Source organism: Syzygium oleosum, unplaced genomic scaffold (genome assembly GCF_021117445.2).
Source record: "Syzygium oleosum isolate NSW1041296 unplaced genomic scaffold, Sole_v2.1 Sole_v2.20, whole genome shotgun sequence".
Classification (NCBI taxonomy): domain Eukaryota; kingdom Viridiplantae; phylum Streptophyta; class Magnoliopsida; order Myrtales; family Myrtaceae; genus Syzygium; species Syzygium oleosum.
In genome coordinates this window covers 4939947-4955062 of record NW_026607504.1, presented here as the reverse complement: position 1 = coordinate 4955062, position 15116 = coordinate 4939947, and positions in this window count along the sequence as shown.

Here is a 15116-nt window from a genome sequence, read left to right as displayed (position 1 = left end):
GGTTGAACTCGATGTCGGCACCAAAAGCCGCAAACGATCGGGCACCCTCTCAAAGAGCGGTTGATCTTAGGATTATAAAGGGAGAGGGCAAAGCATTAGCCTTGAATTTACCTCTGCAACATCCTCAAAATGGCCACTCTTTATAACCAATAGCTTGATGTAGGAATCAAATACTAAAGCACTCATTTACCCTGCATAGCATTACAGGAATGAAAAAGCAGTACTCTTTCCGAAACACACGCGACACACTACTTGCTACACCACTTTTGGATGCATAATTGTCAAGCAATTCTCTGCATTTGCCCGAGGATGAAGTAAAGCGACAAAATCAGATTCCGGCATTCGTACTAGCGTGATTATAATATGCTTTAATTGAGAAGATTGAAAGATAGACCTAAAGTTAAAGGTTGGTTTTTCGGTCACTTCTCAAGATTTCGAATCCTGTGAATTTCGCTCTGATCACTGTGAACTTAACACTTTGTTTGGTATGCCCCACCAGCCCAACATGATTCATGTGTAATATCAAAATCAACTGTTTGGATTGCTATAACAACAAGCAAAGACACGCAAAAAGGCCAAAAAGAGGGTGATAAATGTTCACTCCAAGTGCAAGCGATTCTGATGCATTGAGTTGATTGCTTCATTCCCAGACAGCATATTATTGTCCTTGGTTACTAACCTCCACATTCAATCTTGGAATGAAGTCATCGCTACGATAAAACAATGCATATATGGGAGCGCACGTCTCACACCACGTCGCCGTTAGCTGATGTGCTTTATGACCATCGTGATCGCGACTTGTCGTCCATGTCTCACCTCTTGGCATGCGGCGTGCGACACTCGCTGAACATTTTTCTCCATGTCACGTGGTGCATGAACTGAACATTTTCATCCTCCACGTACTGACACGCGAAGGACACCCAGCCGGTGCACCACCTTTAGCTTAACCTAATTAAGCCCTTGACATTGCAAATCAAGGCTAGAAGCATGCGTCTAAGAACCTACCACTACAAAAAAACACGAAATTTGCGACGGAAATTTGCGACGAACGTTTTGCCGTCGCAAATTTGCGACGGATTGTATTTTCCGTCGCAAATTTGCGACGGACTTACAATGCCATCGCAAATTCCGTCGCAAATTTGCGACGGAAAAACGGTCGTCACAAATTTCCGACGGAAAATACAATCCGTCGCAAATTCCATCGCAAATTTTGCCACGGCATTGTAAGTCCGTCGCAAATTCGTAGTTTATCAGCCCGTTATATTCCAACCCTATCTCTCTCTCTCTCGCTCCCTCTCGCTCTCTCTCGTTTTTCTCCCTCTTTCGTTTGTCTGAAATCAGCAAAATCCGCGCACGCACATATTAATCTCGGTGAAGCTTTTGTACCGGTAAGTGTCTAGCTTCGTGACTATTCGTCGTTGCGTTGTAATTTCCGTTTTTTTAATATATGTTTATGTTTGTTTTTTTTTTTTGTATCTGCATAACCGGTTTAACGACCGGCGACCGGCGACACCTCGCCGGCCTTTGGATGTGGCCGAACGGCCACGCCGTTTTGCGACGGAAATAGTTTCCGACGCAAATTTGCGACGAATAAACGAAAATTCTGTTGCAAATTTGCGACGGATACTATGTGCCGTCGCAAATTTGCGACGAATAAATGAAAATTCCGTCGCAAATTTGCGACGGATACTATTTCCGTCGCAAATTTGCGACGGATCAACGTTTCTGTCACAAATTTACGACGGATACTATTTCCGTAGCAAATTTGCGACGGAACGTTTATCCGTCGGAAATTTGCGACGGAAACGTTGATCCGTCGCAAATTTGCGACGGAAACCTTATTCCGTCACAAATTTCCGACGAATAAATGAAAATTCCGTCGCAAAATTTGCGACGGAGTTGAATATCCGTCGCAAATTTGCGATGGATACATTCCGTTTCCATCGCACATTAAAAATTATTAAAAAATGATTCTTAAGTGATTATTCTTTTTTGGGTATGTGCCTAATTGAAGGTCTCGCAATCCAAGTGGACGTTGCAATTCTCATCAAATTGATCACTTTCTCCTACAAATATTTCAGTCAAATAGCACCTGGTAAGTCTTCTTTACATTGTAGTTTTTTCTATTTTTGCAATTTGATATTAATTGTTACGTGAATAACAAAAATTATAATTTTCAAAATTTTATGGTTTTAATTAAGAACAATAGATATGATATTTTAAATATTTTACCAGAATTTTTTATTTTAATACAGACACAATGCAAAGAAAAAGGGCTTCGATGTATAATAAGAACTTACCTGGACGTCAAGGATTGACAGATGAGTTTCGTACTGGGTTGGAACTATTTTTAGACTTTGCTAGTAGTAAATATGAGTTTATGGATGGAAATAAGTTAAAGTGTCCGTGTAAAAAGTGCGGTAATGGTAAATTTCTTGTGTGTGATCAAGTTAGAGAACACTTTATTAGATTTGGGTTTACTCCGAACTATTATAATTGGACTTCCCATGGTGAACCATTTATATCTGATGAAGGATATGGAAGAAGTGACCAATTTTCAGTTAGGGAAGAATGTGGCTATTATGAGCAATTGAACCCATACGAGAGGATGGTGATTGATGCAGCTAGTTATAATTTTGTCACAGAAGCAAATCATGCAAGTACTAGTTTTACTCCTACACGTGAACAAGTGGGTACTAGTCATGCTTCACAATTGGAAGATATAGGAGTAACGGGTTTTGAGGAGAATGTGTATAATGAAACTTTTCAATCTAATCAGTTCTGGAATGTCTTGAAAGCGACAGATGAACCTCTATAGACAGGTTGTGAGGACCATACTAAGTTATCGGTGACAGGCCGACTATTAAATATCAAGGCGAGCATAATGTGTCACGGATTGCTTCAACTCTTTTGTTGAAGTAATGCGGGAATCATTGCCTCGTGATAATAACATGCCAAGTGATTTTTGTGATATGAAAAAGCCTGTGGATAACTTAGGTCTTCCGGTTGTAAGGATTGATGTATGTAGTAGGGGTTGTATGATATATTGGAGAGATGATGAAAATGCGAGAATCTTGCAAATTACGTAGCCAACCTAGGTACAAGATTAACAGGAGGCCGGGTCGTAATCGAAGCGTAAACCATGCAAGCAAATATTTTATCCGCCCTTAATCCCCAGATTGCAAAGGCTTTATGCGTCTAAAGCCATCGCTTTGAACACATGACTTGGCATGCAAATCATGAAACAGAAGAGGGTCTAATGTGTCATCCTTCGGATGCGAGGCATGACAACATTTTGATAGAACATACCCGAGTTTGCAATGGAGCCTCGGAACATCGGGTTAGGTCTCTGTGCCGATGGATTTGCTCCATTTGGGAGAACAGGGGAAAAAAGTTATTCATGCTGGCCAGTTATATTAACGCCGTACAATCTTTCACCTGGTATGTGCATGAAGACACCTTATATGTTTTTGACATTGATCGTGACAGGGCCGCAAAATCCGAAAAAGTTGATAGATGTTTATATGCAACCATTGATTGAGGAGTTACAACGGCTATGGGTTGAAGGTGTCCCTACGTATGACGTTTCTACCGATCAAATATTTGTTATGAAGGCTGCCCTTCTTTGGACGATAAATGACTTTCCAGCTTACGGAATGTTATCTGGATGGAGTACAGCTGGGATCTTAGGATGTCCGATATGTTTGGAGAGGACAAAGTCATTTAGATTAAAACATGGAAAGAAACCTAGCTATTTTGACTGTCACAGACAATTTTTACCGGCAAGTCATCCTTTCAGAAGGAATAAGAAAGAGTTCAGCAAGAATAGGACTGAAAGAACGCGTCCACCATTGAGGTTGACTGGCGATCAAATTTGGGAGCGTGTGCAGGACTTTCCAACTGTTGTTGAAAACCCGCACGGCACGACTTTTGAGTACGGAAGTACACATAAGTGGACAAAACGCAGTATATTTTGGGATCTACCATATTGGAAGGCCCATCTTATTCATCATAATCTTGACGTCATGCACATAGAAAAGAATGTTTTCGACAATGTCATAAATACTGTGATGGATGTCGCCGGAAAAATAAAAGACAACTTGAACGCAAGAAAAGATATGAGAGATATTTGCGATCGGCCAATACTAGCTGTGGATGCAAGCAGCAGGGGACCAAAACCGAAAGCAGTTTATACATTGGATAAGGAGCAGAGGCGAGTTGTTTGTCAATGGTTGAAATCTGTGCGGTTTCCCGATGGATATGCTTCGAACCTCGGGAGATGTGTTGATTTGAAGGAATGCAAGTTGACAGGTTTGAAAAGTCATGATTGTCACATCCTGATGGAAAAACTAATTCCAATAGCTTTGAAGGAAGTTTTACCGAACTTTGTATGGGGCGCCATTACAGAATTAAGCAATTTCCTCCATGATATTTGCTCGACAGTGTTAAAAGCATCGCACATGGAAAAACTAGAGAGAGATATTCCAATTATTCTTTGCAACCTAGAAAGGATATTTCCTCCAGCGTTTTTGATTCGATGGAGCATCTCTTAGTTCACTTGCCTTATGAGGCCAAAGTTGCGGAGTCCCGTCCAATTTCGATGGATGTATCCATTTGAGAGGTAATGTTTTCTTTAAAATACAGTTCAAATGAGTTTATCATATAATATGTCCCGATAAGTTTCTTTCTATTTCAACTAGATTCTTATATCATTTGAAGAAAAAACTGAAGAATAAGGCACATGTTGAAGCTTCAATTTGTAATGCATATATTGTGGAAGAAGTGACGACATTTGCATCATACTATTTTGAGCCGCACGTTCAATGCAAGAGGCGGAGAGCAGGCAGAAATGATGAGGGCCCCATTGATCCCAATTGCACAGCATTCTCTATTTTCAATTATCTGGGTCGACCAAGCGGCACATGTCAGTTTCGTTACTTATCAGGCGAAGAACTTCATGCAGCCCATACTTATATTTTACTGAACTGTCCAGAAGTCGAGCCATACTTCAAGTAAGTGTAAATTTGTAAATATATGTTTTGCGTGTCAAATATTTGCTAATAATGATATGGTTTTTAATATTAGGATTTTCCAAACTTCAATGTTTGGACTACAACCAAATGACTTTGACCGTTTGTGCGATGAACAATTTGCAGCATGGTTCAAGACATATGTAAGTTGCCTATGGATCAAAACCAAGTTATTAAAATTATATACATCATTTAGTTAAATATATATTATTAACTTTGCATGTGTAACCTTAGGTTCACGGTAATTATGATGAAATTGGAGGGCAAGGATTGCTACATTATCTATCATGGGGTCCACAGTTAAGAGTTCGAAGTTGGCCAGCATATTTCATAAATGGATATAATTTTCATACTCAAGAATATGGAATGGGAAAATCCACAATGAATAGTGGTGTGTCTGTTCGGTCATCCAATGGTGACAGTTCGAAAGATGATTTTTATGGCTTGTTGGATGAAATCATAGAAATAGAGTACCCTGGACCATTAATGATGCAGGTTGTGTTATTTAAGTGCACGTGGTTCGACCCCGTGAAAGGAATGAAGGTGCATACGAAGTTCAATTTGGTTGAAATAAATCACAAGAAAATGTATATGAAGTATGAACCATTTGTCTTGGCACAACAAGCAATTCAAGTATGTTATGCATCATATCCTAGTTTGAAACGTGACAAAGCTGATTGGTAGGCTGTATGTAAAATCAAAGTACGGAGGAAAATCGAGGAACACTGGAAGGATAGAGCCTACCAACAGGAGGAAGTGTCTAACACGGTTGAAATTGAGGAATATAACATACCAACTTTACGAGATCCGTGTGGAGCAATGATAGATGTGGAGCCAACTAAAATTTGCGAGTTAAATGTACAAGAATGTTTAGAATCTGATTTTCAGACAGATGACGAAGACGAGAACGAGGACGAAGACGAAGACGAAGACGAAGATTAAAATTTTTGTCACAAAACACTACAGATGTGTAATTATTAATGATACAGGTGCTATTTGGTTGTTATCATTATTGTTCTTGTTATTATTGTTATTGTGCTTTTTTATTATTGTTATTGTCGATTATTCTTTTTATTTTAATTGATCGTCCGAAATTTTGTCCCTAAATGCCGACAAGTCTAATATTATTAACGTGCCCTAACATTTCCGATATTCTAATTTCTATTGCAACATTTGAGATGCCTAAATTTTGGATTAAAAAAAGATGTAGCAAATTTAGGACCCAAATAAATGAGATGCTAAATTTTTGACCGAAAAAAAAAATTCACAAATTTACAACGTTCATGTAGTATGTGCATATTTGCGCCGGACTCAAGCTGTCCGTCGCAAATTTTGCGAGAGAATTTGTACCGTTCAAAATTGTATACGGATAATTTAATCCGTCGCAAATTTGCAACGGAATTTTTTTTACGTCGCAAATTTCCGACGAATTTTTATTTCTCCTGGAAATTTTTTGTCGATCGCAAAATTTGCGACCGATATAGAAAGTCCGTTGCAAATTTGCGACGGAAAGTTGATTTTGCGATAAGATTTTTACCGCTCCAAATTTTCGGCGTAAAAAAAATCCATTGTAAATTTGCGACGGACAGCGTAGTCCGTCGCAAATTTTGCGACGGACTATGATTTCCGTCGCAAAATTTGCGACGGACTAATCTGTCCGTCGCAAATTTGCCGTCAAAATTTTGCCGTTTAAATTTGCGACGGAAAAATTAATTCGTAGCAAATTTGCGAGGGGAAAATTAATCGGTCACAAATTTGCGACGAACTAAGCTGTCCGTCGCAAATTTTGTGACGGACTATGATTTCCGCCGCAACATTTGCGACGAACAGTTCAGTCCGTCGCAAATTTTGCGACGGAAATCATAGTCCGTCGCAAATTTTGCGAAGGACAGTTCAGTCCGTCGCAAATGTTGCGACGGACAGTTCAGTCCGTCGCAAAATTTGCGAGGGAAAATTTGCCGTTGAAATTTGCGACGGAAAAATTAATCTGTCGCAAATTTGCGACGGATTAATTTTTCCGTCGCGAATTTTTGTCGGTGGAAAATTTGCGACGGACGGGATCGTCCGTCGCAAATTTACATGTTATTACCCCTCCCCCTTCCCTGACGCCGCCCCCGCCGGATCTGCGCATTCCCCGCCGTCAGCCCAGTCGCAGTCGCGTATGACCAATCGCCGTCGCCCAGCCCAGCGCCGTCGCGGTCGCCCATGAGCCCCGCCGTCGCGGTCGCCCCCGCCAGAGTCCGCCCAGTATTCTTGGTCGCCCCACCACCCCGCAGCCCACGCCGCCGTCGCCCGCCCCCGCCGCCGTCGCCCGCCCGCCCGGTCGTGCCCTCGCGCCCGCCTCGGCGACCGCCCGCCTCGTCGCGCCCTCGCCCCCGCCTCGTCGCCCGCCCCGCCTCGCCGCCACCCCGCCGGGCCGTGGTCCGCCCAGTCGGTCACCCCTTAGCTCCGCCTCGTCGCCCGCCCCACCGGTCGTGTCCCAGCAGCTGCGGCCGCAGCGCCGCCGCCCAGCCTCGCCGCCCGGCCTCGCCGCCGTCGCGCCCCTCCAGGAGCCGGCCAGCGGCCGCGCCGACGCCGTCGTCACTTTGTCGCACCGCCGGCCGCTGGCCCGCCGCCGTGCCGCCGCCGACCAGCCCGGCCACCCGCCTCCCGGTCGCCGGCCAAGGCTGTGGCCGGTCGGCCCATCGCCGACGCTGTCGCCGCCCCACGCTGTTGCCACCGCCGACACCGTCGCCGCCCCGACGCCGTCGCCGCGAGCTCCGTCGTCGTTCTCCCTTGGTCGTGGCCGAGTACCTGGCCGACTAGTCACCATTTGAGCTCACGCTTGCGCCGGACCGCCACTTGTTCTATCGGCCGATTTTTATTGTCCTTGAACCAAGTAAGCAACTCTCTAAACCCTAGTTAGTATAATTAGGTAATTAGTCGGACTTGTTTAAGGATTATTTAGGATCACTTTTCGTTGGCTAAGTTACTGGTCGATTTCAGGATTGCATGTGGCTTTGATCGATGGTCGATTGGTTAATTTGTCTATTACGTGGATGATTAAGCGTTAAATGACGATAAGTTGATTGATTAAGCGTTTTCACAGAAAATGCTTGAAAATTAAACAATTCTATAAAAAATCAAGGAAAATTACAGAAAATTAAAACAATGGTATATGTTGGCAACAAATATGAAATTTGACCGTAAAATTTTTTTAAACTTTTTAAAAAAATAAAATTTCAGAATATCACAAAATGGCAAAAATTAATAGTGACCACTCATTTTCAATTAAATTTAGATTTTTTAACGTTCCGGGGAAAAAGTATTAAAAAATTAAAAATTTCCATAACCTTATAAAATGGCTTAACATAAATGTGGTCACCCATTGTGAGGGAAATTTTTATTTTTTTTTGGTGAAAAAAAAATATAAAAATATAAAATTTCAATACTGCACAAAATTGCCTAGAAAACATTTGGCCATCAACTTGCAGTAAAATGTAAATTTCTTTAGATGGCCAAAAAAAAATTAGAATTTAAAAATTTTCAAAACTTCACGGAATGACTTATAATACATGTGGCCACCCACTTTTAGTTATATTTAATTTTTTTAACGTGCCCTAAAAATTATTAAAATAAATAAGGATAAAAATTTTGGAAACTTTACCTAATAGCTTAGACTACCTGTGGCCACCCAATTTTAGTATGGACAAATTTTTTTATTTCACAATTAAAAATTTATATAAAAAAATAATAATTTAAAAATGCTTAAAATTATAAAATTTCAAAACTTTACAAAATGTCTTAGAATATCTGTGGCCACTAACTTTTAGTGAAATTTTTTTTTAGGGCCCAAAATTTTTTTTTGCAATAATAATAATTTTTTTCTTACAAAACTGTACAGAATGACTCAGAATACCTGTGGCCACCCACTTTCAGTGAAATTTAAATTGTTGTACGTTGTCAAAAAAAATTTAATCAAAATGAATGCGATTCATATAGTGATGTTTAATACTTGTAGCCACCCAAATCGTGCTCATATATTGATGTTTCATATCAAAATGAATGAGATTCATAGTATATTTATTTGTAGGAAATTGCACGTCATAAACACTCGACATTGGCTCATTTGAAGGAAACATTTTCTCAGTCTTTCCATCAAAATGGTAAGCTTCGTCATGTACATCATTATATGTTCGTAATACATGTCAATAGTTCTTTACATATTCGCATAACCTTTTTACTTGTCAGTTTAAACGTGGAGGTCACGTGCCTAGAAGACAAGGCTCTTCCTCGTCCTCGTCCCCGTCCCTATCCTCTTCCCCTGTCCCGATATCTAACCCTCAACCACAATATGGTCCGTCACAATATGGACACGTTGGCCCTTCCTCCAACACTCAACAACATGTTACGGGACTTGGCCACATGCGAACTGAACGTTCTCCAGTTCAATCTCCTTTAGCTCCCTCTCCTTCCGTTCCACCCCATTATTCGGTGGAATAATAGAATATTGACGGAAACATAGGTCAAGAAGATAACCGATTCTTCATATGCCCATTTGGAGATTCGTAAGTACTTCATTTTTATTTTAGTATATGTAGTATTTAGGGCTTTAGATATTGATGTCAATTGAATTGTCCATGTTGCACAATATTCATATGAATGCAGATTCACGGATGCTCCGTCTGTTGTGAGGGAATTGAACAAAATAGTAAGAAACTTTTGGATGGGAGAGTATGTTACTTACAGAAATGTTCCACAAGAAGTGAAAGAAATGTGGAGGAATGAGTTCAAGGTAAGTTTTACATATTTTATTTTCTCACCAATTAAGTGTGGTGTAGTATATTGATGGTCAAGAATGATGTAAAGGGAACAGAACAACTCTGTAGTTTTCGATACCTAAAGGCCCAGATATTTTCCCCGACATGAACTTTACAAAATCTGTCTATATTTGTCTGGTGCATGGTTATGGATATGTAATCATCATAATAATTTTCAATTTGTGTTTTTATTCATTGCAGCGGAAGTTCAAGTGGGAGGAAGCGGAAGACAATGAAGTGAGAAGAATTTTCGATAAGAAAATAAGTGATTTTATGCGAAATGTCATGAATAGAGCGAAGAGCAAGCAAGCGAAGCCGTCTTTCTTTACAGCTGACAATTGGGAGGCAATTAACACATTTTGGGCATCTGAACAGAGTCGGCAACTCTGTGAGGAGAATAAGAAGAATCGATCTTCTAGTTCTAGTGATGGGTCAGCCACATATGCTGGGGGCTCTATCAACATTGCGGAGCATCGCAAACGAATGGTAAGTCTGTTAAATGAGTTATAAGTTAATTTAATTCAATTACTCATGTTTACATTTTGTAGGCACATGAATTGGGGACGGAACCGACATTTGCAGCTACATTTGAACGCACATTTCAAAAGAAAGATAAGACATGGACTGGCGATCGAGCAAAAGCTGTTAAGGTATGTAAGGTTATACTTTGGCTTATATGTAAACTATAATGAAAACCGTGAATGCTTTCAATATTTTTGGTAGATATATATATGTAGTGATTTTATTTTCATCTACATTGTTAATGTAGGAAAAATATGATGAACTTTTAATGAGCAGTGCTAGTGGTAGTGATGATTGTCCTGAGTCCCGGCCACCAGTTGATAATATGGCATTATGGATGGAGGCAACGGGTGGGGCGAGAAAAGGGAAAATATTTGGGATGGGATCATTATCAAGGATGTACATGCCGAATAATCCTGGAAGTTCATCATCCACTGGGACTGGTCGAAGGAGGTCACGACCAGACGAGCAATTGACCCAAGAAGTGCATCGTCTGAATAATTTACTTGTTAAGAAGGATGAACGCATATATAACTTGGAAGAACAAATGAGAGTCGTTATGCAACACCTTAACATCAATCGCTATGGCGTTCCTCCTGTACCTCCAGCCAATCCAGTAGGTGATGGGAACAATGATGACCAACACATTGATGCCGAGAATGCTGCTGATGATGATGATGATGAAGATTATCTCCGGTCTTTCTAGTTAAAATTCTCAAAATCGGGGGTAAGCTTGCTTCATAATCTTGATTTTTCATAATTTCACTTATATTCATATGTAAGAACATTTATGTTCGTCCCGAAACGTATTTTTGTTAACCCTTTTGTTATTTTACACCTAGTTCCACATCCATGCATAAACGCTTTTTTTATATTCTGGACTGATTTATGTATCGACATTTCCTCAGGTCTCGACAAAAGTGACTACTTTTGGTGTCCTGCCATCGTACCAAAGCCGCGTCTTCTTCTGTATGATTTTTTTACGTCTTCTATGGTTGTCCCGTCTCTTAGTTCATGTTTTGACTGTATTGTAAGATTGGATATTAAATAGTATCATGTAAGACTCTACAACTTTCCTTCTGTTATTTGTTTCAATTATATGTCATTGTGGCTGGTTTGTCAGAATTTATGGTTTGTTCGTTTTTCTGTTTCAATTATATATCATTGTCTCCTTTGATTGATATGGACAAGAATTTATGGCCGAAATGATATAAAAATAGCGACGAATATTTTAAGCCGAATTTTGCTATCATTAAAGTTTGTCACTAATTTGCGACGAAATTCGCAACGAATTTTCTGACGAAATTGGCGACAAATTTTACGACGAAAATTGCGACGAATTTTGCGACGGACAAACGTTCGTCGCAAATTTTGCGACGAAATTGCAACGGATTTTTGCGACGAATTCTGCGACGGACAAACGTTCGTCGCAAATTTTGCGACGAAATTTGCGACGAAATTGCGACGGATTTTTGCGACGAATTTTGCGACGGACAAACGTGCGTCGCAAATTTTGCGACGAAATTTGCGACGAAATTGCGACGGATTTTTGCGACGAATTTTGCGACGGACAAACGTTCGTCGCAAATTTTGCGACGACATTTGCGACGAATTTTGCGACGGATTTTTGCGACGAATTTTGCGACGGATTTTTGCGACGAATTTTGCGACGGACAAACGTTCGTCGCAAATTTTGCGACGAAATTTGCGACGAAATTGCGACGGATTTTTGCGACGGAATATTTGCGACGAATTTTGCGACGGACTATGTGCCGTCGCAAATTTGCGACGAATTTTGCGACGAATTTTTTTTCGTCGCAAATTTGCGACGAACTTGTGAATTTTCCGTCGCAAAATTTTGCGACGACCGAGTAGCGACGGAATTTTTTCCGTCGCAAATTCGATTTGCGACGGATTTTTCCTCGTTTTCCGTCGCAAATTCCGTCGCTAATCCGGTGTTTTTTTGTAGTGTACGAAAACCTGAAAGTCCAAAAATTCATAACCTCAAAATGAGTTTCATTTTTCCCTACAGCAGAAAGGATGTCATTAGTGTCACAATTTTTATAGGGCTTTTCGAATAATCATTTTAAGTGTCACAACTTTTGAAAAACGATCATCTAAGTGAATACGGTGACTTAGTTTGCCAAAAATCTCGCGCGGCTCATTAAAGTCAGTTAAACGGTTACTTTAAAGAGTTTTGGCATAAAAGTGATCATTAAAAAAGTTTTGGCATTAAATTGATCATTCATAAAATTGTTGCTTTAAAGTTTTAAAAATTAGAGCGAGCCAAAAGCAAAAATCACAAAGAAAATATGTTAACTTTGACACTATTTTTCTTTGTTTTGTTAGAGTCAAAAGCAAATTCATTCGGCAAACATTCTCTTAAAATAGTTTCATCTAAAATCACAATGATCAATTTGTTTTCCTAACAAAAAGGAAAGTAAGTAAAGTTTTCTAGTAAGTTCGTATTTATTTCTTCTCTGACCTTGCTCTATTCTTAGATTGAAGAACAAAGCTTCAACCATTGCGACGATGCGTTTGATTCAGCATTGCGACGGTGCGTTTGATTCATCTTTGCGAAATACCATTGCATAGACACAAAGAACCTTAGGTTAGAGGGGTTTCACAAAATGCAAAACAATATGTGCCAAAAACTTGTAAAGGACTTTAGTTTTAAAATAAATAAAAGAAATGAAAGTGGAAGCACAAATCGACGAAGATGGCACCTCAGGCAAAGCCTGAAAGAGAGACAACAGCCCGTCGCTGAGGTCACGCAACCACAGGTGACCGCTGTCGAGGTCGCGGTACCCCAGGTGAGCCTTGACCTCTGCGACCAGCGCAACTAGCGAGCACAGAGAGAGTGCATGAGAAATATCATGAACAGTATTTTTAGAGGGCAAAAGTGGAATGCTCAATTATAAGTGAGGGCAAGATTAAAAGGAAAAAAAGTCATTAAATTTCGGGAAAATGACACAAATAGTCCCTTAACTTTGGCTCAATGTGCAATTTGGTTCCTGAACTTTTAATTTGTTCAATGTAGTCCTTGAACTTTAGGCTAATATGCAATGTGATCCCTGAACTTTTTATTGGTTCAATATCATCCCTGAACTTTTGGTATATATTCAATTCAGTCCATGAACTATATAAAATTGTTCAATGTAGTCCCTTACAGTCATTTCCATTAATTCAAGTTCAAGAACTACGTTGAACATTTTCATATAGTTTCAGGGACTAAATTGAACATGTACCAAAAATTCAGGGATGGCATTGAATAAATTAAAAGTTCAGAGACCACACTGAACATTAGCCTAAAGTTCAGGGACTACATTGAACAAATTAAAAGTTTATGAATCAAATTGCACATTGAGTCAAAGTTCAGGATTATTTGTGTCATTATCCCTTAAATTTCACATTAGCATTTCGAAAATGCTGAATGCGGTCCCCACTTACCTTGAGCTTTGAGCTTTGCCGATGATGGCTTTCACACAATACTCTCCAAAAAAGTTTACTAGATGCCCTAACTTTTCCTAACAAAGAGGAGCAGCGTGAAGATCAAATGTTCAATTTCTTGGCCGAATGCAAATAAAAAAGTTATATATGAATAATATATCTTCTATACATTAAGGGAAGCCAGGCTTCGCCTCACTTTTACTAAGCTTCATTCCAAACTTGTCCTCAAGTAAAATAAAGATCTAAAGCGAAAGAAAAGAATATTTAAGTATACGCTCGGTTTTATATTCCTTTCTCAACTAATTTTCGCACACACCAATTCATGAAAATCAGAGTCCCTTATCGGTTGGATGTGTACAAATGAGGTTTGCATATATGCCTAATCCTGCAGAATGTGAGGCCGTCTAGACTAGGGGTGATCAGTTCCCGATCTGGTCCTGTTCCACCTAGGAACCGAAAACCGGGAACCAGGAACAGAACCAGGCTGTTGGTACGGTTCGGTCCAATGAAATCGATCAATGTAGAAATTCCCCAATCAAACATGACGAGATTTCTCAACCATACATGATATCAGCATGCTCTAAAGGTATGCCAATTAGGCAAAGAAGCATTAATCCCCTGGCAACTGGGAGAAATAAAAATGCCAAGCAGTGAAGAAGGTCCAGGCAGTCAAACCAATGTATGCTGACATTTGCAAGTTGCAAATTTTACTCTTTTCCATGTGAGATGAGGTGCTTGTTGATATAGACAATTGCAATATTCTTTATTTGCTTTGGACTACAAGTGACTTTAGGATATAGGTCGGTCCAGTTTCCACCATAAAATCGGGAACCAGACCACCCGGACACCAATTCCTCTTTTAGGAGTCGGGAACTGGACCGATACTCCTAGGAACTCGACCCAACCGACCGGTTTGGTCAGATTTGGGCAATTCCTAATTCGGGTAGTCCGTTTTACACACTCCTAGTCCAGACCTCCCATGTCAGGTTCCAAGAAAGGAGAAACCATCTAGACCTCCTCTTCTTGGCGTGTCTTGAATTTCTATGTGCACTTTACTTAATGCACTTTACCTAAGCTTTTCACCTACAGAAAAACATTATCCAAAACCGAAAATTGTAACTATCCACCTTCTGCCACTCCACTGCTCTTCTTCCATCATCCGCAGGTTCATCTCTTTGCTTTGTCTATGATAAGTGGATGCACACATCAAACTTTCATAATGCAAAATATCCACTTATTTAGTTGTTTTTATTTATTGCCTGAGTCTTGTCAAATGAAATCAAGCAAGGCAATGGTTGGTCCCAAATCCCAACCC